We start from the raw sequence: 24,775 nt of genomic DNA, 5'->3' as shown, positions 1-24,775 counted from the left end.
AAAGTGATGACTGATAGTGGCAGTAACTTAAATAAGGCCTGTCCCACCAGAATCATGACAGTGGGCAAATGCCCCTCACTTTCCTACCTGTACACCTAATATTCACAAAAAAGAAATGACAAAATGTAATTTGTATAGTGTAGTAAGTTTACATAAACATAACACTCTAATGTATCCAAAAAAATTAATTCTATTGTTTAAAGTATCAATGACTGAGGTTTGTGTGGAAATCGCCAATAAAATAGATATGAATACTACACTGATCATGCTTACAGTAATCACATGTAAAAGGATCTTTCGATAAGATCTTTAAAGCTACCACACGGAATCATCAAGACTTTTTCCAGTGATTATAGAAAAGAAAAAATGGAAGACATCTGGTATAATACCTTCATTATAAAACAATTATTTATACTATAATAAAAAAAACACAGGATTACAATAACATATAAAATAATAGCAGCATAAATAGAGGTTTATAACATCCACAAATGCATAGTCTGCATTTGAAAAAGATTATCAGATCGTAACACATTGAGTTAGAAGGATGTTACCTACCTCACCTCCGGATTGCCCTTTCCATCTGCCGAAGTTTCTGCTTATACCAGCAGCAGAGTAGATATCCGATATATTAAGTCACCAGGACTTTTTTTGCAACTGTATCCTAGACTGTGGCTGCTAAAATTTATTTGGTGGGTTTAAAAACTTTGGCTCAATTTTCACCTTTATCCAAGCATCTTGTGCAAAGTATTGATTCCTAATAGTCGCTATTTAGCGCTGCAAGTAGCTTAAGAAAGAATTGCTTTCCAGTCCAATCTTGTGGGTCCAAAGCACAAAAAGTTATTTATGTAAACAGAGAAAGATTTAACAATTAAAATAAAAAGCAATTAAAAATAGTACAAGCCGATACATACACATGCGCTACTGGTCCCAGTATGCAGTCCTTCAATGCTGAATCCTGCAGTCACCCAAAATGGAGAATGACTGAACACTGAGACCAGCACACAGCATATATATGGTACAGGTTACAAGGATAACAAAGGGACAAGTTAGCATGTTTTCATTGGTTCTTGCATCTGGTCATTGGTCAGTTCATAAGGTGTCATCAGAGGTATGGCTTAGTTTTCCAACAGCTTCTTTGTGTAGTTTCCTGCTGAAGAACTAGTTAAAACTGGCTACAGACACTGCATACAAGTCATAGCATTCTAACCAATAACTCCCTATAATCCATAACTAGCAAACGCAAGATGTGAATCCTTCACCGATAGAAACGGATGTCTGCAAATAAACAGGGATTTAGTATGATACCAAACATGACATGTCCACTGTATTCTAAACCTTAGATCTTGTTTAAGTACATATTACATCGTAATAACACTGGTTATTAACTATAATGCGAGGGAACCCTTTTATACATATGCGTTCGCATATGTGCGTCTGTGTATATGTGTGATGGATTCGCATTTGTGCGCATTGGATTGTGCGACACAAAGTAGCGTCCTTGTAACAAGTCATCTGACCATAGACGACTATACTGTCGGATAATAATTGTACAGCGATCATATCCAATTATTTGACTTTGACAGTCCACCCATAGACAGCAAACTTAAAACTATCACATTCTATTCTTAACCTACTTAGTCATGCATAATAAATTATTACCTACATGTTCTGTGCAGTATGACACAATTCGGTCATTGAACCGTCAATAATGCACTTCAAGAAAGGGTAAAACAACCCTTACACGCACTCAGCGGATCTATAGGGGACCATTGGTAAGATGTGGGACCTCATCGAACCTATAAAGGAAGTTTGGGGGAATTGAGACTACATTATCTATGATGTTTTAATGGAACATTTACAATACTTTTTATTATACATGACCAAGCCTATTCACATGTTATTATCTGATGGCACATTCAATTTCAGGATTGTAATGCAGATCTTTATCAACCTTAGTACCTATACCACCACCACTCACCACCATTATGATTTTGTTTTCACTGTTTACTTTGGTGGTACATTTTCCACCCTTTGCCACAGTAAGAACACATCTGACACATAAACCAATTACTAAAATGACAACAAGTATAAGAATAAGGAGCTTACCTATACTAGCAACCATTTCCTGTACCCACTCTCCCAGACCGGCGAACCATTTGACAGGGTTTACCTCAGTCTCATACAGGGAAATATTATGGTCCTTCCGAAATTCCCACTTCAGTTGTAGGATTTTATCCATTTTCCGGTCTATCACCTCTTTGGGGTCATTAGTATTATTGGTGATGTATGTGCAGCACTTGACACCAAATTGGGTTGCCAAACTCACACAATATCCACCAGTAATAGCTGTCAGGTAGATTAACATTAGCCTTTGTTGTACCAATTTATTTTTATAAGCCTGTAGCTCCTTACATGTATACCTGAAAGTGTCATCATACATCTCGGTGATATTGTCTATTAATTTAGCCAGGTCTTGGATATATCTAAAATGTAAAGGTCCCTGAGTGATCCTGGTGGGATCTAATGCTACCAAAATTTGGAAGCCAGTTGTTTCACTAATCAACTGTGTGGCTATATGTTCTTCACCAGGGATCATACTTCTTTTGTCACGATGTTCATACTGCTTGTGTATGTATGGAGGTGGTGCGGTTTTATGGATACCAATCATTTCATCATGTGTAAGGGTCATGGCCTCTGGGACCAATTTACCTATAAAACATAAACACTTGAAACTCAGAGATACCCAAGAATATGCCCTTCTTCCACAAACATAGTATACATTATCTGGGAGGACATATGGTATATTACATAAAGTTTTAACAAAACTACCTATGCCTATTGTCCTCATCTGCTGAAGGCAAGTTTCAGCCTTAATAACATTTTTACAATAACCCATAGGAACTTTTCCAATAGATACCACATTCAGTTTGTTCCTATGTCCTCGTCTCTGGGGTTCATCACTACTGGTGTGGCGAGCCATTGTCTGATCCAATAAGTCTGCTTCCCAATTCTCCAGTCTTTCTATGTATGAAATGTTCAGACACAGCACAGACCGATCTATGGAGTATTTGTGCAGCTTTAAACTAGGGGACCTGGTAACATTATACTTCCCATCTATGGACCTCCCTCTCCGTAATTCAAGGACCTAAGAAAAATTTAATGGGAATGGTACTAATCCTACATTATGTTGTCCCTGAGGCATGTGAGTTCACACCCAACATTCAGTCTGGTTTAAGACCTTACCCACTAAGGAATGGTAATCCTCTAAAGGATGTCCACCCAAGTACAGACTCTTGGACTGGCACCGTTGGATGCATTTCTCATCAACTAGGGATCCACAGTACTCACAGATACAATATTCCTCAGACAATAACCCCTCACACTGTCTCAGAGTTCCATGGCTAACAGATCTCTTAACAATTCCTAAACTGAGTTTGACCATAGGTTGCCCTGATTGTTTTATCGCTCTCTTCTCCGACTCCACTCCATCGACATCACTATTGGCCTCTGTCACAGATATAGGAAATCCCAAAATAAATAAGGATGAGAAGAACCCTGGAATAAAATAAAGACACAAAAACAATATTTCTAATATCTTACAAAATATTTCTAATATCTTACAAAAACCTTGTACACCCATCTTCAAATTTCCTATGAACTTGGTCAGGGGTTGCGATACTTACTTTCTACCACTAGGGGAATTTTGAATCCTTTACTCCAGGACACATATCTATACTATTATAGTTTACATGTTTACAATACCATACGGACCTCTCTTTATTTACTACATTGATGACAAATCTAGATTTCCTTATTTCTGCTTCCATTCCTGGAATAGTAATCTGCACCCGTCTCTGGTTTAGGTGTTTCCCTGCAGTCTTTAGTTCTCCCAGAACAGACTCGCAATCGACAGGTCTGTCTCGACTTTGCCCTGTACCTCCTTCGGGTGGTTGACCCCTCTGCAGTGAGTGGAATGGACTCAGGTATCTCTTTCTGCTACGCCCAAAGATGTGGCACTGGTCATCAACCCCTGGCAAGGGCCTTCCCAATGATCTGTTAAACAACATTTTCGATGAGAATCTCCAAAGAAAGAAAATATCCCTAATCTGGGAAATTGAAAATTTCCAACCTTCAAATACCCATGTAACACCCTCCTTTTTTCCTGACAATAATCTGTGTATTAATTGTTGAGGAGAATCAGAGAAGTCTTGGGTGCTTTAATCTACTTTAACCCGCATTCCTATGTTCTGAGAAAATAGAAGAAATGTTAGTTTACATAATACAGGCATGTCAATATGTAACTAATTCTTATCTATTCTAAACATACAAAACTGTTAATAGATATACCCAATTCATTTAGTAATAACAGAAAATCATCCTATGGAACCTGTTTAAATAGAAGACCATTTTAAAACAACCTTAAATATAATTTTTCATTGAAAACCCTTAGTAATTCCAGGCATTACCACCTCTGCTGGGAAATGGATGTGTATTTCCCTTACCTACTACTTCTCCTAGGACCTGTGAGTGACCCTATTGTCCACAAGAGGTAAAACAGCAAAATTACAACCGGTGTTTTTGAGAAAATTTTTTTTACTTTCCGCTGAGTTATTGTCAATGCAACAATTTCAAACAGTATAATCATATGCATATTTTTATGATCTATGTCAATCCCCCTGTTCTGGTGAGTGAAACCTCCACCATTGGTTATCCATAATACCTACATCACAATTTAACTAGATTTTACAGGGATTTATAAACACAAAAAATATCATGTTTGTGTCTGTTACTAACAATCACTGGGGATCTCTAAAAACTATTTCTTATGAACACTTGCCACTTACAACTGTTCCGATGTCATTTCACATACGGTACTTCATGGGATATACATAGTATTTTCAGCTACAAATATTTCTAATATCTTACAAAAACCTTGTACACCCATCTTCAAATTTCCTATCAACTTGGTCAGGGGTTGCGATACTTACTTTCCACCACTAGGGGAATTTTGAATCCTTTACTCCAGGACACATATCTATACTATTATAGTTCACATGTATACAATACCATACGGACCTCTCTTTATTTACTACAGTGATGACAAATCTAGATTTCCCTATTTCTGCTTTTCATATGATATCCCTACTTCTAAGAAATATCCCATGTCCAACATTCTGAGTGTTACACATATCACATTGTTGTTAATATCTATAATGTAACATATATCGCTGTCTAAAAAAATCATATTTCCTGCAGTCATATATCCTTACCACATGACCGGTTTACCTTTATTACAGAATTCGCCAACTTACGATTCAGTCTTCCAACCATTCTGCTTACTAATACATATATAATGATTATTACAGGACTCATTGCAAACCTGCTACAGTATATGATCCAATTTCATCACACCCTGCTTAGCAATACATCACCCGATTCGAAGCTTCACATCGGTGTTACCTATACATCTGTCACAATAATTGAATTTCTTAACCTAAAATAAATCTATAAATTGCTGTATTGTAAGGATTTTTCAGATGTACATACAAACTCCACACAGAAAATTCTCATACACAGCACATACAAGCTGCACACAGGTAAGTACACACAAACTCTACACAGGAAACCAAGATCATGTTACAGCACAAATACCTCAAAACTTCTGTATTGCAGCCATGTGTGGGTTCAGTACACACATCCTTGTTTTCTGAGATTGTGTATAAACCCCACCCTTTGTGCACAACCAGACATTTGAAAACAACGGAGAGTAATAAATGCAAATCATGATTCATATTTGTGCTGAATTCTAGCTCCTGTATAAATCATGATTATTCATAACAAAATTTGCCAATTGTAATGTTTGTGACATTCTCAGAACACAACACATTGGAAAACACCTGCAATAGGAAAAATACTTTTACCATCACTAAATGAATTTCTAATTCTACATTTCATTTGCTTAATATATATAAAGGATTAATATTTATAAGAAAAAAATATTATTCATTTTTGGGTTTGTTGTGATTAATTATGAATTCTCTCATGTGCCAATTGGTATTATGTGACCTTAATGCACATGTTTCACTGCAGATATGCTGCAGGGTGAAATGGAGTGATATACCGTGGTTGTATGTGTGTGAAGTGTACACGCGTGTGTGTATGGGGGATATATGATATACTGTATGTATATTTTAAGGGAATATTAATTATTCACCTGCACTTCCGGCCCGACTACTGGTCTAGAGATAGATTGTGGAGAGCAATCTATCAGAGAAAATAATTATTTGTGCATGTATGTGCATGTGTGTGTTGGGTGATTTGTGTTGCTTTGAATGGGATGGTGGGGCCTCATGGCAATGCAGCCATGACATTATATAAAGAGATCTATTTTTACCAAGTGTGACTTGATCAAAGTGAACCTCTTGCAACAACAAATTAATCTATTGTCTAATCCTCCAGGTAGACCAAAGAAAAGCCTGTTCTTATTAACATATCCCAATCTCAATATTTAATGTAAACAAGGACGCCTGATCTTTCCACAATGCACAATGACTAAGGCTTGCACACACTTAAAATTACTTAAATATCTAAAATGTTAATAATTGCCCCTTTATGGCCATGATAAAAAATTATTTTGATCGACAACACATTTGAACCATTACTTTTTACACTCATCTCAACAATTTCAGCTGCTGACCACTCCCCTTCCTTACCTGCGTGGTACTTCTTGCATGTTAATAGCACAGACAATGGCTGAATTTACAGTGGGTTCATTATCTTTTTCAGGAACATTACCTTAAAAATGCCTTAAAACAGGATAAAGTTACTTGTTAAATTTTTTTTTGGTATCGGCTGTACTATTACCTCCAACCGTATAGGGCGGTCGGAGGTGTGATAGCGTGGGTACGCTACCTGGCGGCGTGCAGCATGAACAGCTACTTTGCAGCGTGTGCATGCTGCCATGCTGTGTGGGTACGCTGCTTTGCGGCGTGCATACACCACCTTACCACGTGTTCCCCTCATGCTGCCATAACTTTAAACAATCATTATACTTTACTCTTTTCTTCAAAGATTTGACTAAACATATTCAATACCTCCGAATCGAAACTGCCAACTTTGGGAAAGGGTTTCATACATTCTTTGGTCATCTTGACCCATATGTCACAGTACGCTGTTGCATACGCGCCATAGTTCACATTCATTATATACCTTGCCAAACCGGCAGGCCCATCCATAAGCAGCATCTCCTCAACCATCCCTAGCGACTGCTTAGCATCCATCTAGGACAACACTTTCGCTTCTTTCGCTAGGTACTTCAACGGTGGACAAATTCACAAGCTGCGTCCACTAGCTTACTCCCACTGTACAAAACCAACCGCTAAGCGTATTTTTATTTTTTTCAGTTTTACACAATGAGGAGCAGAAAATAGCCTATGCAATTATTCTGCCTTCCGGACAAATTCACAAGCTTTGTCTCTCAGCTTCCTCCCACTGTGCACAACCGACCGCTAAGCGTGTTTTGCCAGTTCTACACAATGAGGAGCAGAAAAATCGTCTATGCAATTATTCAGCCTTCCGGACAAATTCACAAGCTTTGTCTCTCAGCTTCTTCCCACTGTGCACAACCGACCGCTAAGCGTGTTTTGCCAGTTCTACACAATGAGGAGCAGAAAATAGCCTATGCAAGTTTTTTGCCTTCCAGCACAACCCTTTGTCACAATCACAGTTTTCATACGCAACTATGCGGTGCGTATGCTTATAGATACTAACTTATCAATAAGCTTTGCGATTACTATTGGGTGTTCCTGCCGAAAACCCCTTCCGGTTTTCGCCGAAAACAGCAATCCCTGTTTTTGCTACCAGTATACCTGCTATGTATACCTACTCGGTAGTAGTTGTGCCTCGTCAGACACCTACCGGGTCTCTCCTGTCTCTCAGCAACAGTGAAGAAAAAACCTTTTCCGTTTTTCTTTGCCCTTATCACATCACAAGCATACGTTCACATTCATATACCTTTGTTTTCTGGCCATAAAAATGCTTTCCCTAGTGGCAATACCTATTCAGAGGTTTTTAACAAGTCATACAAGACTATCTATTACAACGATTGTTTAAACATGTGGCAGTAATACAGGGAAGACGCATACGCTATTAGTGAATCGCCTATTGCAGCGCAAAGTGACAATAAAAGAAAGACTTTTCTCTCTTGTGTCTGGATTCTAATCAGCGCTCCTTAGATCACCCAAAAATGGATATTCGGTTTCATAGCACAGAGTACAAAAACAGGTTTTAAACAGATTGCGTTCTTACCCATATGTGACGCGTCCACCCTTTGTTGAGGAATCGAAATCCGGTCGCTTTGAGTAATTTCTGGTAGCGTGACCTTAAGGCCGAGCCCCCATATATTGATTCCTAATAGTCGCTAGTCGCTATTTAGCGCTGCAAGTCGCGTATTAGTTGCAAGTATGTGTATTAAGAAAGAATTTCCAGTCCAATCTTGTGGGTCCAAAGCACAAAAAGTTATTTATGTAAACAGGGAAAGATTTAACAATTAAAATAAAAAGCAATTCAAAATAGTACAAGCCGATACATACGCATGCGCTACTGGTCCCAGTATGCAGTCCTTCAATCCTGAATCCTGCGGTCACCCAAAATGGAGAATGACTGAACACTGAGACCAGCACACAGCATATATATGGTACAGGTTACAAGGATAACAAAGGGACAAGTTGGCATGTTTTCATTGGTTCTTGCATCTGGTCAATCTGGTCATTGGTCAGTTCATAAGGTGTCATCAGAGGAATGGCTCAGTTTTCCAACAGCTTCTTTGTGTAGTTTTTCGCCGAAGAACTAGTTAAAACTGGCTACAGACACTGCATACAAGTCATAGCATTCTAACCATTAACTCCCTATAATACATAACTAGCGAACGTAAGATGCGAATCCTTCTCCGATAGAAACGGATGTCTGCAAATAAACAGGGATTTAGTATGATACCAAACATGATATGTCCACTGTATTCTAAACCTTAGATCTTGTTTAAGTACATATTACATCGTAATAACACTGATTATTAACTATAATGTGAGGGAACCCTTTTATACATATGCATTTGCATATGTGCGTCTGTGTATGTGTGTGATGGATTCGCATTTGTGCGCATTGGATTGCGCAACGCAAAGTAGCGTCCTTGTAACAAGTCATCCGACCATAGACGACTATACTGTCGGATAATAATTGTACAGCAGTCATATCCAATTATTTGACTTTGACAAAAGGATGATGCTTGGTGCAATTTAGACACTCCGCTACAGGTGGCGACTCCTGTACTTTTATACTTTTACCTGTATTTTTTGTGTCTTTGCACCTTTTTCACATTATAGCCACATACAAAGTACTTACAGTGTGCTAGGAACACTAAATTAGTACTTTTATTACAAAGGAATTGGTAAAAACATGCAGATTAAGCATAGCAATATATGGTGCAAAGCATGGCGCGGGTCACTCGTATCAGACCTATGTCTCTTTCTTTTTTTCCTAGATTAGTGACTGAGGGTCCGATTCAGCAAGGAACGCACGGATGCGGACGCACGCAATCGATCGATGGTTCTGCACTGCGCATGCATAAGCATTGCAGTGCGCGTGCACAAACCGGCCAGTGCGATGGTGTATGCATACACAGGGAGTCTGCAGCCCGGGGTCAAGTTAATGACAGGAAGTGCCGTTTGTGGGTGGTGACGGGGGAGTGGTCCGACAAACGCAGGCGTGCCTGTGCGTTTGGATGGCGTTTCAGGGGCGTGCATAATTAAGCCCTTGCAGCGGCGGCGGAAGCAGCCTGAGGTCTAGTTGCACACAGGAAGTCTCACTATGTCTGCGGGAGGGTCAGGTCAGGTCAACCACTATTGTGTGTATGGGTCTGATGGTTCTTGATGTTACCGATGTTTCCACTGTCTTGCCAGGTATAGAGGACGCAAGTACAGAGAAGTGGGTGGTATTATGTAGTGTTGGGCATCTGCTTATTCTGCTGCGATTGGCGTGTGTATGCATTCATTAGCATATTCTCGCAGCGGCCGGGTGCGTGCGTCAACATCTGTGCGTTCCTTGCTGAATCAGGCCCTAAGTCACAGACAAAAGAACATGTAATGCCAGTGTCAGTATTCAGTGTACCCCTGCATTGTACTTTCATTGCAATAGTAATGCGTATAAGATACGTATTTACTTTGTGAAAATATCTCTGGCGGGGCGCTTAGTCCAGCTAAATCACAAAATCTGTGGCACCCCAAATAGTCTTGTTTGAGGATAAGTCTATGTGGACACATCTGTAATAAATCTATTTTAATTAAACCGACTAACAAATTTTTAACTGATGCCAAAGAAACAAAGAAGTGTAAAAAGACCTTTGAAGAGTCTAAAAATTTTTCACGTATAGCCATTTTTATTTAATGTTCAAAAATAAAATTTTTAAATTTAGTCTTGGTCAAGTTTACAAACATTTTGACCCAGGTTCCAATTTTTTCCCCCAGCCTGAACTTCACAAACTATGGGGTCTATGTACTAAGCCCTGGGGAGAGATAAAGTGGATGGAGATAAACTACCAACCAATCAGCTCCTAACTGTCACTTTACATGCTGTGGCCCGCATTAAATTAGTTTTGCACCCACGATACTTTTTCGCCTGCCGGACTTTTCGCCTACATCGCGTATTATAGCCGCGGAAATGTATTGTGCTCATACCCGTGATTCGCCCTTATCAATTCCAAAAGACGCGAAAACGGAGATATGCGATGTCAGAACAGGCGAAAAGTGGTGTCAGAATCAAGGAAATCAGCCTGAAGCCCCCAAAAAGATGTGGTAACTTTGGGGATCAATGTAGTAGTGCCCGATTAGCCCTAATGAAACAGTTTGGGGATCTTAAGTTCACACAATTGCTACTAATTAGCGTCTTTGCACAAGTGGTGAAGAATGGCATTAAGCTGTATTTTTTAGGAGAAAATAAGTATTCCTGGCAAATTTGGGGTACTTGAAAATGGGTGCAAGCATATTTAAAAGTCGCTAAAGGGAAGTTTAAGGAAACATAGAAAAAAAACACCTCCCCCATACTTGCAGACCCCCCAAAAGTCTATTTCACTACTTTTTATGTTTGTACCCCCACTTTGCACTTTTTCACCCCCTTTTTCAAAGTGCTTTTTTGGGGTGTTCCTCTCTTTTTCTTTTTTTTTATGCAGTTATCCTTTGGGGAGCTGTCCCAAGGGTGCTGAGTGGTTTCCCCACCTTTGCACCCCAAAATAGCGATTTTGCACTTTTTTTCTCCACCTATTTATTGCATTGCATTTTTGCGTACGTGAAAAATGTTTGCAATTGAATACGGAGATTAGTTTCCGCCTGGAGAAAAGTCGCAATCGGCGATACTTTTTGCGGATCTCGGTTTTTCACCTCGAATTGAATACGGGCCTGTGTTTGAAAAATGACAGGATAAATGTAAACTTGCACTATTAAATTGGTCTAAATGTAAACGGACAATGGGCCTGATTCAGCAAGGATCGCAACTGCGATTACGCAAGCAATCGGCCGATTGACGTGATCTGTGCATGCGTATGCATCGCAGTGACTACGCAGACCGATCGCAGAGTGATTGACAGGAAGTACCACTTGTAGGTGGTGATGGGGGGGGTGTTCGGAAAAACGTAGGTGTTCCAGAATGCCGTTGCATGTGCTTGCAGTAATTATCCACTACGATTCCATACGCAGCCTGAGTACTCCTAGCGTGCGATGAAGTTAGCATTTCCTGAGTAAGGTCAGAGCGTGCGTAAGGCTGCGATGGCACTCGATGTTACCGATGGTTTTGCAGCCTTGCTAAACATTTCGGATGTGTGTAAGGTAAGGTGGGCTTCCCTGTGTAGTGCTGCGATGACATAGCGATTGCAATGAATTAGCATACTTTTGCAGTGAGACTGCGTGCGTAATCGCAATTGCATTCGCAGTTGCAATCCGTAATGAATCAGGCCCAATATTTGTAATTAATTCCAAACAGGTACCACCGAGTTTGTTTACCTGTATAATCATAACCTATGCCCTGCCCTTATTCCAGGCATGGATTGAAACAGAGCACCATGTAATACTGTTATACAGAAACCGTGTCATATTCTAGGTCCAATTCATGTTGTGAGTCTTCTCTGCTTCTGAGATTACACATTATTTCCTGATAATTCTAATACATTGCTGCTTCAAAGAATCCCTATTACTTTATCAAATCCTATTTACAGTATCTGGAGGAGAATAAAATAATAGGACCAGCAGTTTCATGATGACAATTTATCATTTAGAAGCCCTCTGTGGAAGCGGAGCGCAGAATGTGCGCCCCTCTTCTGCAGCTCAATACATCACAAGAAGCACAGTCCTGCTACTACTTGCCACCAAGATAATGGCTTCGCTGCTTATTGTTATAATAAGGAGAAGCTGTGCGATGTCATGTTGTGCAAGGGATAGAATTATTTAACCCATCCCTGTGCCTGCATACTAGTCACACAGTGCAGCTGAGCTCAGAGATTTCTTGCGACAAGTTCGGGCTAGATAACTAGAACATTTATTTTGCTGTGATATGGACCAAGTAAAGATGTGCGCTGACCCCTGTGTTTTGGTTTTGGATCTGGATTTATCTTCGTGGTTTGGTTTTGCAAAACCACCCTCAAATGTTTTGGTTAAAAATCTGGTTGTTGTTTTTTTTTAAATTGAATTAAAAAAAAAAGAAAAAACTAAAATCATGTAATTTTTGCAACCCAAAACCTGATATTCAGATGGAGATAAAGTACCAGCCAATCAGCTCCTAACTGCCATGTCACAGGCTGTGTTTGAAAAAATGACAGTTAGGAGCTGGTTGGTTGGTACTTTATCTCCGTCCACTGTATCTCCATCCAAGGCTTAGTATGTAGATCAGATCCACGACTTAGATTTATCTGGATCTCCTCAGGAGATCAGAAATCGCAACTCGAATCTGTCCAGATTCACGAAATTCAGGTGGATTCTGATTTCTGGAGAACTGAAACGCTCTAAAATAAATTATTATTTTTCAAAGAAACATATATATGGCTCACCCACAAATGACTCCATCTCAAGAGAATATACATGGTGTATTGTTTAGGAGGTGGGGAATGAATCATGATCTCTTTTAATTCATTTGTAGCAGAAAAGTCACTGTTTGAGACCATTAATAAAATGCGACCTAACCCAGATATCTAATAGTTACTGTTTCCTCGGCACCTATTTGGTAGAACTTGGGTAAAGAGTGTGTAATGTACGATGAGCTTCCTACATCCCTTAGTTTGTAGCTTAAAAAAGAAATTACATTGATCCATTGGTTCAAATATGGAATAAAAAAAAAGCTGAAATTGGCCATTAGTTGTCCAAAGCTATTGTTCACTTTCATCTGTCTCCAATCAGTCATGTTTATTGACTTCAGAGGGGGCTGCAGTGTGATACCAATTACTGTACCTTCATTCACTTCCTACTGAACTCTGCACTGAGGGCCTGACTTATCACGATCGCAACTGCAAGGGATTTCCACCATCAGGATTAAGGTCAAGACCATCGCGACCATCGGAGATTGTGACGAGACCCTTAGGGTCTCGTCTACCGCAAGCCCCAGTGAGCTTCGGCTCTATTAGAGCCGGAAGCTCACCACTGACATCATGAGTGATGTCAGTGGGGCCGCCCCAAACGGCAGGCGTTCCGTCGGGAACGCCTCCGTTTGTCTAGACAACCCCCCGCCCCGCCTAGAAAACAAGGCAAGCTGTCGATCACCATCGACAGCCACCCCTTTTGTAGTGAGCCCCGGAGCAAGAGAATTTCTTTCTCGCTCCGGGGCTTGCGCACACGCGCAGTGCGGCCGCTGCGGGTGCACAGGGCCTCTACATCGACCCGCTTGTGAGCGCATAGGAGCTTCCACAGTGTGAAAACTTACAGGAATCGCTCCGCATATGGACTTACGTTCAACTCTGCATGAGCCCCTTGGTGTGTCCAATAGCAATTATATGTGTATGTCCTCCCTAGATAATTCTCCACCACTAGACTTAAAACATGTTACCTTATTGAAATTACTGTAGCTTCTTATAATATTTGCAAATTTAGGTAAACATTTCCTTACCTTGATAGAGCTTGAGATGCACAGTATTCTGCTATTTGCTATGCATTTATCGCCTACGCTAAGCTGACTGTGACATCTTTCAGTGATATTACTGACAGGAAGTCTGGTGTGCTTAGGAACATATCTCTGAAACAATCACTTTATCTCATATAGTTTCCATTCTGATAGAACTCCTGAAGTCTTTACATCAGTATATGGAAATGTTATTAATAGCTTGGTTACATAAACCCCATTGATGTTTTATAAATGGCAGGATTCTCAAGCTGTGACGGGTAGCTCTATTATGCTGTAACAGCCCCGCCCCCTCTGGTGTATTTCAGTGTCAGCGCAGTGTCGGCATGTAGGAGCACCTGTCTCATTCGATTTGACATGAGACAGGCGCTCCTTCATGCCGTTGGCCTGGTCCTAACTCAGATGCACTTGTGAAAAACCATTTTCGAGCCAATTGTGGGCCTGATTCACTACGGATCGCTGTTCTGCTTATACACATGCAATTGCTAATATCAGCGATGATATGTAAATGTTTGCATTCACATTGCGATCGCAGCCTGACATAAGGACGCCCACTTCCCCTTACTCACATCCGTATACTTGGCCAACATAGAGAAACAATCGGTAACATTGAATAACATCGGATAGTTAATGAAGCCCTGACCTTACTCAGGAATTGCTTACTTCAGCGCATGCTATGAGGCCTCAGGCAGCCTCTGGTATCGCAGTAGCTGATTTATGCATGCCTCTGCAATGCCGTTGAAACGCACTGGCATGCCTGCGTTCACCCAACCACCTCCCCATCACCACCCACAAACGGCACTTCCTGTCAATCACACCAGCAGACTGTGCTGATTAATTTTATATGTGACACTTGTATATCTGTGTGCACCTAAATTAGCCACGACAAAACTTGGAATGAAAAAAGCTGTGGCCACTACATTGTAGCACATCCTATACAAATTCAGAAACTAAGATGCTGTTTTTTCTCCAAAGACTCACCATGTAAGACCTCTAGAATCACTCAGGCAAAGTCTTCACCAATAACAGCCACCTTCTGTACCCATAGAGCTGGACATGTTCACCGGTACTTAGGTGGCCGTCTGGACTTAACTCGAGATAGTAGAGGCTTACATGGTTAACCCAGGGCCACTAGATGTTATGCGACTGATGGCGATACGGCTTTGAGAGCCGAATTGGTAACAGGCTGAGGTGCGGCCTTGTGAGATGAGATGTGGCTAGACAGCCGGGATGCAGCTTTGAGAGCTGAGATGGAAGAGGCTGAGATGTGGCCCTGTGGGTTGAGGTGCGGCCTGACAGGCGGGATATGGCTTTGAGAGCCGAGATGGTAACAGGCTGAGGTGCAGCCTTGTGGGCCTAGGTGCGGCTAGACAACTGGGATGCTGATTTCAGAGCCGAGATGGTAACAGACTGAGACGCGGCCTTGTGGGCCGAGGTGTGAATAGACAGCCGGGATGTGGCTTTGAGAGCCGAGATGGTAACAGACTGAGGTGTGGCCAGACACCTGGGATGTGGCTTAGAGAGTCTAGATGGTAACAGGCTGAGATGGCTATAGATGACTACAATGAGCGGTGAGGCCGCTGGCACAGCACAACCCACAGTAGGCAGCACAAAATTAACACTCTAGATGACGGAGTGAGAGTGTAGAATTCAAGTTCTTGGACTCAACAGAACAGGCGCAGACAAGCAGGACCACGACTGGCAGGAACCGGAAGGACCGTACAAACTAGAGATGTGCACCGACCCCCGTGTTTTGGTTTTGGATCTGTATCTCCTTGTGTTTTGGATCTGGATTTGGTTTTTGCCAAAACCGCCCCTTGCGTGTTTTGGTTTTGGATCTGTATTTTTTTTCAAAAATTTATAAAATCTGCTAAAATGACATAAATTGTTTGTTTTTTTTGTTCCTGCAGTATTATTAACCTCAATAACATTAATTTCCACTAGCTGACTAAGTTAAGTGGCAGTAGTGGGCGGCAAACACGTGGCAGTTCAAGTTCCAACATGGGACATCAGGAAACAAATGTTTTTATTATTAGAGAACTGAGGGAGTTAGAATATGTATGTAGTTGAAAGCAGAGACAGGAAGGGTTGATTAGTAGTAAATTTTATTGAATTTTTTTGATTCCAAAGCAAATTTATGAGGGGAAGGGGAGGCATTTACCTTACAAAAAATATTTTACTCAATCACATCAGTCCTTACCCCATAAGAATCCTTGAGTGCTATGCCTGAAGGGGACCAAGAAGACTACTAGTAGTGCTTTCAAAAACAATTGACTGTTAAACAATCCTTTGCAAAGATTCCACTTCACTAGAAAAGTATTTCCCAACCTATACAAGGACATTAAAAAAATGTAATTAGTGGCTTCCAAAATGTTGTTGTACCCACTGTCCACTTAACCACAGATATGTGGACAAGCCGAACAGATCAAATGCAAGATAAAAGATTTAAGGTTTAAGTTTTACTGTGTGTCTTTCTTGAGAATCCTTGAGTGCTATGCCTGCTGCTGCTGCTGGGAGTGGATTTTCATCCCAGAAGGGATGAAGACATTGTATCTTTCTTCCCAACGGAAGAGATGCAAAGAGCTGTTGGTAAGCAAATTGTCAGCTCAAGTGGCACATGATGCAGCAGTGGCTTCTCCTTCAGTTTCTCCAGCAAGTGCATCTGCTGAGAAAAAAAACATAAACTTTACCAAAAAAAACACTGGTGATGCAGATGAGTCAACACAACCAAGTTTTTTTGTCTTGTGCCCAGGCATAACAATGGGCTTTTCCTTATCATGGGCAACAACTGTTTCATCCACTGGTGTCTAATTTACACAAACAACATCCTCATCAACAACATCCTCATATCCTGCTCATTCTGGTGCAATTCCACAGAAGCATCCTCGATTTCTATGTCAGCATGTTCACTTGTGCTTACATCATCATAAGAGCCAGAAACACCAGTCATAAAGGCCTTAGCATTTCCTTGACACTTAATGTGGTGAAACTGGCATATTGCCAATTTTATGTCTTTCTGCAGCTAACTTTCCCTTTGATGTTTTCTTCTTTACCACTGTAAAAGATTGTTTCTTGATTTTAGATGCCCTGACTTAAGCCCTGTATGCCCTTGGGCATCGGCTTTAGTAGATGATGTAGATGGACTAGTATCGTCATGACTGGTGGCACTGGCAGCAGCTCTAGCACTAGTATGTGGTTCCTGCTCTCCTCTAAAGTCTCAACTGATCATTCTCCATATCAACAAACACAAATTAAGTGGGGTACAGCACACACATCAATTTGTACCAATTTTAAATATTACACTGCGGTATCAATTACCTACAGTGTCACAAGATTTTTTTATGAATAAGAAAAGAATAACACAGTGCAGTGCCACTTACAGTGTCACAAGATTATTTATGAATAAGAATAACACACTGCACTACACACTTACAGTGTCACAAGATTAATTATTTATGAATAAGAATAACACACTGTGCTACCACTTACAGTGTCACAAGATTAATTATTTATAAATAAGAATAACACACTGTGCTACCACTTACAGTGTCACAAGATTAATTATTTATAAATAAGAATAACACACTGTGCTATGACTTATAGTGTCACAATATGTGAATGATAAACTGCAGTCTGGCCGGCAGTCACCAAACCATAAAAGCGCAGCTAAGTTGCTAATGCGCACACACAAAAAATATATATATATTTTTGTGGATTGATGTTATTATTAATTTAATTTCACTTTCATTTTTTTTACACTGGGGAAGAGCATCCTTGAATGAGGCAGCAGCCCCTAGATCAGGGGTCTTCAAACTTGGCCCTCCAGCTGCTGTGGAACTACACATCCCAGCATGCACTGCCACCTTTTTGATATAACAGCATGCTAAAACTATGTGCAGTGCATGCTGGGATGTGTAGTTCCACAGCATCTGGAGGGCCAAGTTTGAAGACCCCTGCCCTAGATGAACAACACAGACAGCACCTCTTTTTGATGTACAACTAAGCACCCCTGCCAAGTGCGGACAGACCACCTGCAGTCACAAATACGTGGACGATTAACTGCGGCAGTGTCACCATACAATAATAACGCAGCTAAGTTGCTAATGTGCACACACAAAAAAGAGTACTTTTATTTTAAACTGGGGAAGAGCACCCCTAATTGACAGAGCACCCCCCTGGACAACACAACACCCCTGTATGGAATGCAGCCTTAGCCTTGTGGAAGGCTGTGCTGGGATCACGAGTTTGATCCCAGCATCAGTCAACGTGCAGGGGCAGGCAGAAGGGATGTGTCCTCTGCGGGACACATCCGTTGCCGGCGCTGGGACAGTAATGTCCCTAGCGTCGGTGCAGATACCGCGGGCACCTGGTGAAGGGACCGCCTGGTCCCTTTCACCAGTGCCGGCGGTACTGTGGCGCCAATCAGAGGCGGACGCGACGAGCCAATCGCGGCTCGCCGCGTCATAGCCCCGCCCACTCGCGCCGTCTTGTATTAGACAGCGCAGAGCGGGAAAAGTCAGTTTGGCGGCGGAGAGGGAGGAGAGAAGACCTCCCGAAGAGCAGCAGTTTGGCGCGTCAACAGGGGCGGCGGCCGCGGAAGAGGCCAGAAGACGCCGCTGTCAAGAAAGAAGAAGACAGGCGGCGCCGGCTGGAAGAAAGGAAGAAGAGGCGGCGCCGCTGGCCAGGACGGGCCAGCGGCCGAAGAATGCGGCTGAGGACCGGAGAGGACTGCGGGGGAGGAAAGTAAAAGAGCGTCACGAAGTTCCCCCCCGCAGCCTCTTCCAACGTAGCAGGTAGGCCCTCCGTGAGGCCCACCATATACCCCCCTCCCTAGACCGCCAGGATTGTCGGGCGCTAGGCCCGTGGAGTATTGTCGGGCACTAGGCCCGTGGGCAATTAGTCGGGCACAAGGCCCGGGGGACAGTAGCGGGCATTAGGCCCTATAAAAGGATTGGCCCGTAATAAGGTGTGAGTGGCCTGGGTACTAGGCCCAGGCCACTAAATGATCGAGTAGGCGGGCACTAGGCCCGTGGCCATAAATCAGGCGTAGGCCTGTACCCATACAGGAGGGCACTAGGCCCTATATCTGAGCCCCATAAAATGTGGTCTGGGCATTAGGCCCAGACCACTACCAGAGCCCACCGTTAGGCAGGCCACTAGGCCTGAGCTGCAAAATAGAGCGGGACTCTGGGCAGTAGGCCCAAGTCCCTTGAGTACCCCGCAGTAGGCAGGCATAAGCCCTGAGCCGCTGGTAAGATCCTGGGCGTTAGGTCCAGGGCCCTGAGCCCATTAGGTAGCCCCCGCATAGATGATTAGAGGTGTGAGCAGTGGTGGAGAGCTGTACGGCTTCCACCCATGAGGTAGTGGTCTCCCCAGTCACCGAGAAGAGGAGCTGGCCAGCTCTGGATAGGTAGCAGACATTTAAAGGGACAGCACTGTGTTTTGCTCTTGTGTATTTAGTCTGTGTTTGGTGTTCCGTGCAGGGCAAATGTTTAGTTTTTGTTATATCTGTCACACTACACACACTGTAGGTTGAGGGTGATGCCGTTTTAGTATGTGTAGTTGCTTGACATAGGTTTAGGCCCTGCATGGCTGTGTTGTGTATCTCCTTACGGGGACCTGTAGGCGAGTGAGCGGACGAAGAGCAAGAGTGGACACGGTGAGGAATATCTGTGTGTACTGTCTCTCCCTGTTTGTCACTATCTATCTCCTTCCTTCTGGGCGGACGGTGAACCTTGCAACCCGGTGCAAGGACGGATCTTCACCTGGTGCGTGAGTACCGATAGGTGAAAATTCGGGATCTGAGGCCAAAAGTGCCAATGATGATCTTCACTTAAAACCTGAATTTATCCCCCGGTTCGGTAGGGCGCGTCGGTCGACGTGAGGAAGGACGGTACTCACCTCGTCTCCTTCCCCCTAGGTCATCGTGTCCGTGTTCTATTCGGAGGTTCCAGGACCGTCTGCTCAACACACGGCCTGAAGGTGAGAGGGTGCGACGCAAGGTAAGTAACAGACGTACACCTGCACGGCAGCAGGCATTGCACCGCACCCGCCCCTCACATTTGGCGTAGTCGGCAGGATCACGGACACGATGTGGACCACCGGCAAGAGGACCCCCCTACGGACAGCTCCGGAGTGGAACCATCCCCGGGCGTATGAGGACAAGAGTGACTGGATTACGGTGTCGGGAGAAGACATCATGAAGATGGTGCAGTGGTCGGTACAGCGCGGCAAGGAAGAGCGCCGGGAGAAGGGGCGCAAGAAATCAGCTGTGACCCCCTGCAAGACGTGTCAGCGGCTGGGACATGTTGCCAGCGAATGTCCCTGGAGAGAGTTTAGGGCGACAGAAGAGGAAGAAATGTCCCCGTTGGAGATCACACAGATGGCCCAGCAAGCGGTCCAGAGATGTGGTCAGAAGAACTGTGTGAAGAGACTCTGGTGTATGCTCTGCGGAACCTACGGGCATGAGCATAATAGCTGTCCACGTGATGAAGAGTGGCACCAGGAGGATGAAGAATTCCGGTGTGAAGGATGTGGAGATCCAGAGCATGAGCTTCGAGATTGTCCGTGGGACTAAAACCGGATGATCTTGGATGGCCGAGCCCAGAAGTGGATAGAAGAAGCCAGGGAAGTGGAGCAGAAGAGCCTGCTGGAAGTACGTTCACAGGTGCCCATTGTTCCTGAGCAGGAGCCGAAGGGTAGAGACCCCTTTGTGATGAAGATGGCAACAGCACCCCCGTGCTGGAAGTGTCGGCGGCAGGGACACTTGGCCCATGAGTGTCCCTGGGAAGATGCAGGGGCACTGTTATGCCCCGAAGAGGTCCCAGTGAAGAAGGATCCTTGCCCGCAGAGGACGGATGTGGATGACTCGGAGGTGAAGATGCCACGCTATAAGGAAGAGCGTGAAGACCCAGTGGCAAAGAAGTCTAGGATCTCCCCATGCTGGAAGAGTCCGAGACCTGGATACCCGGAGATGTCAGCGGAAGAGGTGGAGTACGCTGAAGAAGGAAAGTGTCGCTTGCTGCAGGAGTCTGTGGAGAAGAGTCCAGACTCATGGAAAATGTCGGCGGAGACCCGGGAGGAAGAGGATGCCCCGGAGGAACCGACTATTGGGTGGTGGTTAGTGCCACACCCTGAATTCAGTGAAGATGCCCCAGACAAGTTGGAAGAAGAGTGGGTGGCTGCGGCACCCTTAGAAGAAAATTCCCCATGGTGGCCCATCGTGTGTGGCACTTCCGAGTTGCCACTCCCACAGAGGATCCGCAGAGTGAAGTCAGGAGGTACGAAGATGGAGAGCCCGGAGCCAGTGGAGAAGGAATGTGGGGTCATAGTCGGTCCCGGCTGGGCCCTTGAACAGATCCTCGCTGTAGGGACCATAGAATACCCTGACCCGTGGACGTTGGAGATGGAGGAAGACTTTGTAGGGACTACAAAGGAAAAAGGGGGGGGAAATGTGGAAGGCTGTGCTGGGATCACGAGTTTGATCCCAGCATCAGTCAACGTGCAGGGGCAGGCAGAAGGGATGTGTCCTCTGCGGGACACATCCGTTGCCGGCGCTGGGACAGTAATGTCCCTAGCGTCGGTGCAGATACCGCGGGCACCTGGTGAAGGGACCGCCTGGTCCCTTTCACCAGTGCCGGCGGTACTGTGGCACCGGGAGAAGCTTGGCTCCGGGCGCAGGCTCAGCGGAGCTTGGCGCCCGGCAGCCAAGAAGCGGCGGGTAGCCGGCGCTGGGAGAGAGTACCTGCTCCCAGCGCCGGTCAGGCGTTGGGCGCGGTGCACTGTGCGGCGGGCGTTTGGCTCTGGCCGCGAGCCAAACCTGGCTCGCGGGCCAGCAGCCAATCAGAGGCGGATGCGACGAGCCAATCGCGGCTCGCCGCGTCATAGCCCCGCCCACTTGCGCCGTCTTGTATTAGACGGCGCAGAGCGGGAAAAGTCAGTTTGGCGGCGGAGAGGGAGGAGAGAAGACCTCCCGAAGAGCAGCAGTTCGGCGCGTCAACAGGGGCGGCGGCCGCGGAAGAGGCCAGAAGATGCCGCTGTCAAGAAAGAAGAAGAAGACAGGCGGCGCCGGCTGGAAGAAAGGAAGAAGAGGCGGCGCCGCTGGCCAGGACGGGCCAGCGGCCAAAGAATGCGGCTGAGGACCGGAGAGGACTGCGGGGGAGGAAAGTAAAAGAGCGTCACGAAGTTCCCCCCCGCAGCCTCTTCCAACGTAGCAGGTAGGCCCTCCGTGAGGCCCACCATATACCCCCCTCCCTAGACCGCCAGGATTGTCGGGCGCTAGGCCCGTGGAGTATTGTCGGGTACTAGGCCCGTGGGCAATTAGTCGGGCACAAGGCCCGGGGGACAGTAGCGGGCATTAGGCCCTATAAAAGGATTGGCCCGTAATAAGGTGTGAGTGGCCTGGGTACTAGGCCCAGGCCACTAAATGATCGAGTAGGCGGGCACTAGGCCTGTGGCCATAAATCAGGCGTAGGCCTGTACCCATACAGGAGGGCACTAGGCCCTATATCTGAGCCCCATAAAATGTGGTCTGGGCATTAGGCCCAGACCACTACCAGAGCCCACCGTTAGGCAGGCCACTAGGCCTGAGCTGCAAAATAGAGCGGGACTCTGGGCAGTAGGCCCAAGTCCCTTGAGTACCCCGCAGTAGGCAGGCATAAGCCCTGAGCCGCTGGTAAGATCCTGGGCGTTAGGTCCAGGGCCCTGAGCCCATTAGGTAGCCCCCGCATAGATGATTAGAGGTGTGAGCAGTGGTGGAGAGCTGTACGGCTTCCACCCATGAGGTAGTGGTCTCCCCAGTCACCGAGAAGAGGAGCTGGCCAGCTCTGGATAGGTAGCAGACATTTAAAGGGACAGCACTGTGTTTTGCTCTTGTGTATTTAGTCTGTGTTTGGTGTTCCGTGCAGGGCAAATGTTTAGTTTTTGTTATATCTGTCACACTACACACACTGTAGGTTGAGGGTGATGCCGTTTTAGTATGTGTAGTTGCTTGACATAGGTTTAGGCCCTGCACGGCTGTGTTGTGTATCTCCTTACAGGGACCTGTAGGCGAGTGAGCGGACGAAGAGCAAGAGTGGACACGGTGAGGAATATCTGTGTGTACTGTCTCTCCCTGTTTGTCACTATCTATCTCCTTCCTTCTGGGCGGACGGTGAACCTTGCAACCCAGTGCAAGGACGGATCTTCACCTGGTGCGTGAGTACCGATAGGTGAAAATTCGGGATCTGAGGCCAAAAGTGCCAATGATGATCTTCACTTAAAACCTGAATTTATCCCCCGGTTCGGTAGGGCGCGTCGGTCGACGTGAGGAAGGACGGTACTCACCTCGTCTCCTTCCCCCTAGGTCATCGTGTCCGTGTTCTATTCGGAGGTTCCAGGACCGTCTGCTCAACACACGGCCTGAAGGTGAGAGGGTGCGACGCAAGGTAAGTAACAGACGTACACCTGCACGGCAGCAGGCATTGCACCGCACCCGCCCCTCACAGCCTGATGGACAGGACAACAACACAGCAGCAGCCACAGTTAATTGACAGGACAAGTAACACAGCAGCTGCAGTACCCACTGAAGGAAGCCCCCCTTTATATACTGCAGCCTAAGCCCCTTAATGGACAACACAGTAGCAGCCTTCAGCCTAAGACCCCGACTGGACACACACACTGAGTGACTGACAGTGACTGACTACATCTGCTAGCTTCTCTCTCCACAGCTGGAGTGAAAATAGAGCTGATCGCAGGGACCTTTATATAATCCCAAACCCGCAAGAATCCGACAGCGGGAAGATGACGTTTCTCATCGTTTTGATATCCGAGTCACGCATGAAAACCCGAGCCTAGCTTGGTTCTCGCCTCGGACCTGGAAGTTCAGGTGGGTCCGGTTCTCAAAGAACCAGACCCGCTCATCTCTAGTACAAACATGCTATAGCCGGCAAGCCGGCGTTGAACCAACAGGCTTAAGAAAGGAGTTGAACCAATGGATGCGAGGCAGGTGATTAATGGAATCTACAGGTGAGAAGGGAACCTCATCCAGCCATAGACCGGTGTTCCATTCTCCCAGCAACTGGAAATGCCGTCCCAGAACAGCTTGTATGTTGTCCAGGAGCAGGATTCCGGGAGAGTGAATGGAGACCTGGAGGAGAGACACCGGGAGCATGAGTAAGTAACAAGGCGCGCACAGATATATAGGTGTCGCATATCAAATTAATCAACACAATCTGCTGGTGCATCCTAGTCACATCACATTGCAACTTAGATGCATTTTCATCAAAAAATTATGCAAAAATAGATGCCCGGTGCTAGCAGAGTCTCACGGGACCTGTTGAGTCAAGAGGGGCGTTTTAGCGTAACTGCAGCAAAGATGTAGGTGCGTGCGTGCCACATTTTGTGTGAACTGAGGGCCTGATTCAGACCCGGACGCTATTTGCTGGCTATTAAATTGAGCACTCGCTCATTGCGGTTTGTTGACGCCTCTATGTCTGAACGAGCGAACGAAAAATGCGCTCGTTATTTTGTAAAGACGCCCCTTTGCCGTTCGCATCACACTTCATCTCCGGTATTTATTTGATTAATCGGGTACATCGAAAGGCATCTGAACTGCTCGCAGTGCTTGTGATAGGTTTTTCCTACC

The 24,775-nt window shown here is 44.8% G+C and overlaps 1 pseudogene; it reads right to left on the bottom strand.

Moving 5' to 3' along the window:
- Window positions 1–1,220: 1,220 nt before the first annotated feature.
- The window catches only part of LOC148523008 (uncharacterized), a 153,061-nt pseudogene continuing 129,506 nt past the window's right edge, over window positions 1,221–24,775 (bottom strand).

This window comes from Taudactylus pleione, unplaced genomic scaffold (genome assembly GCF_031769625.1).
Source record: "Taudactylus pleione unplaced genomic scaffold, aTauple2 ptg000135l, whole genome shotgun sequence".
NCBI classification, from domain to species: domain Eukaryota; kingdom Metazoa; phylum Chordata; class Amphibia; order Anura; family Myobatrachidae; genus Taudactylus; species Taudactylus pleione.
This window is presented reverse-complemented; position numbering and strand designations above follow the sequence as displayed.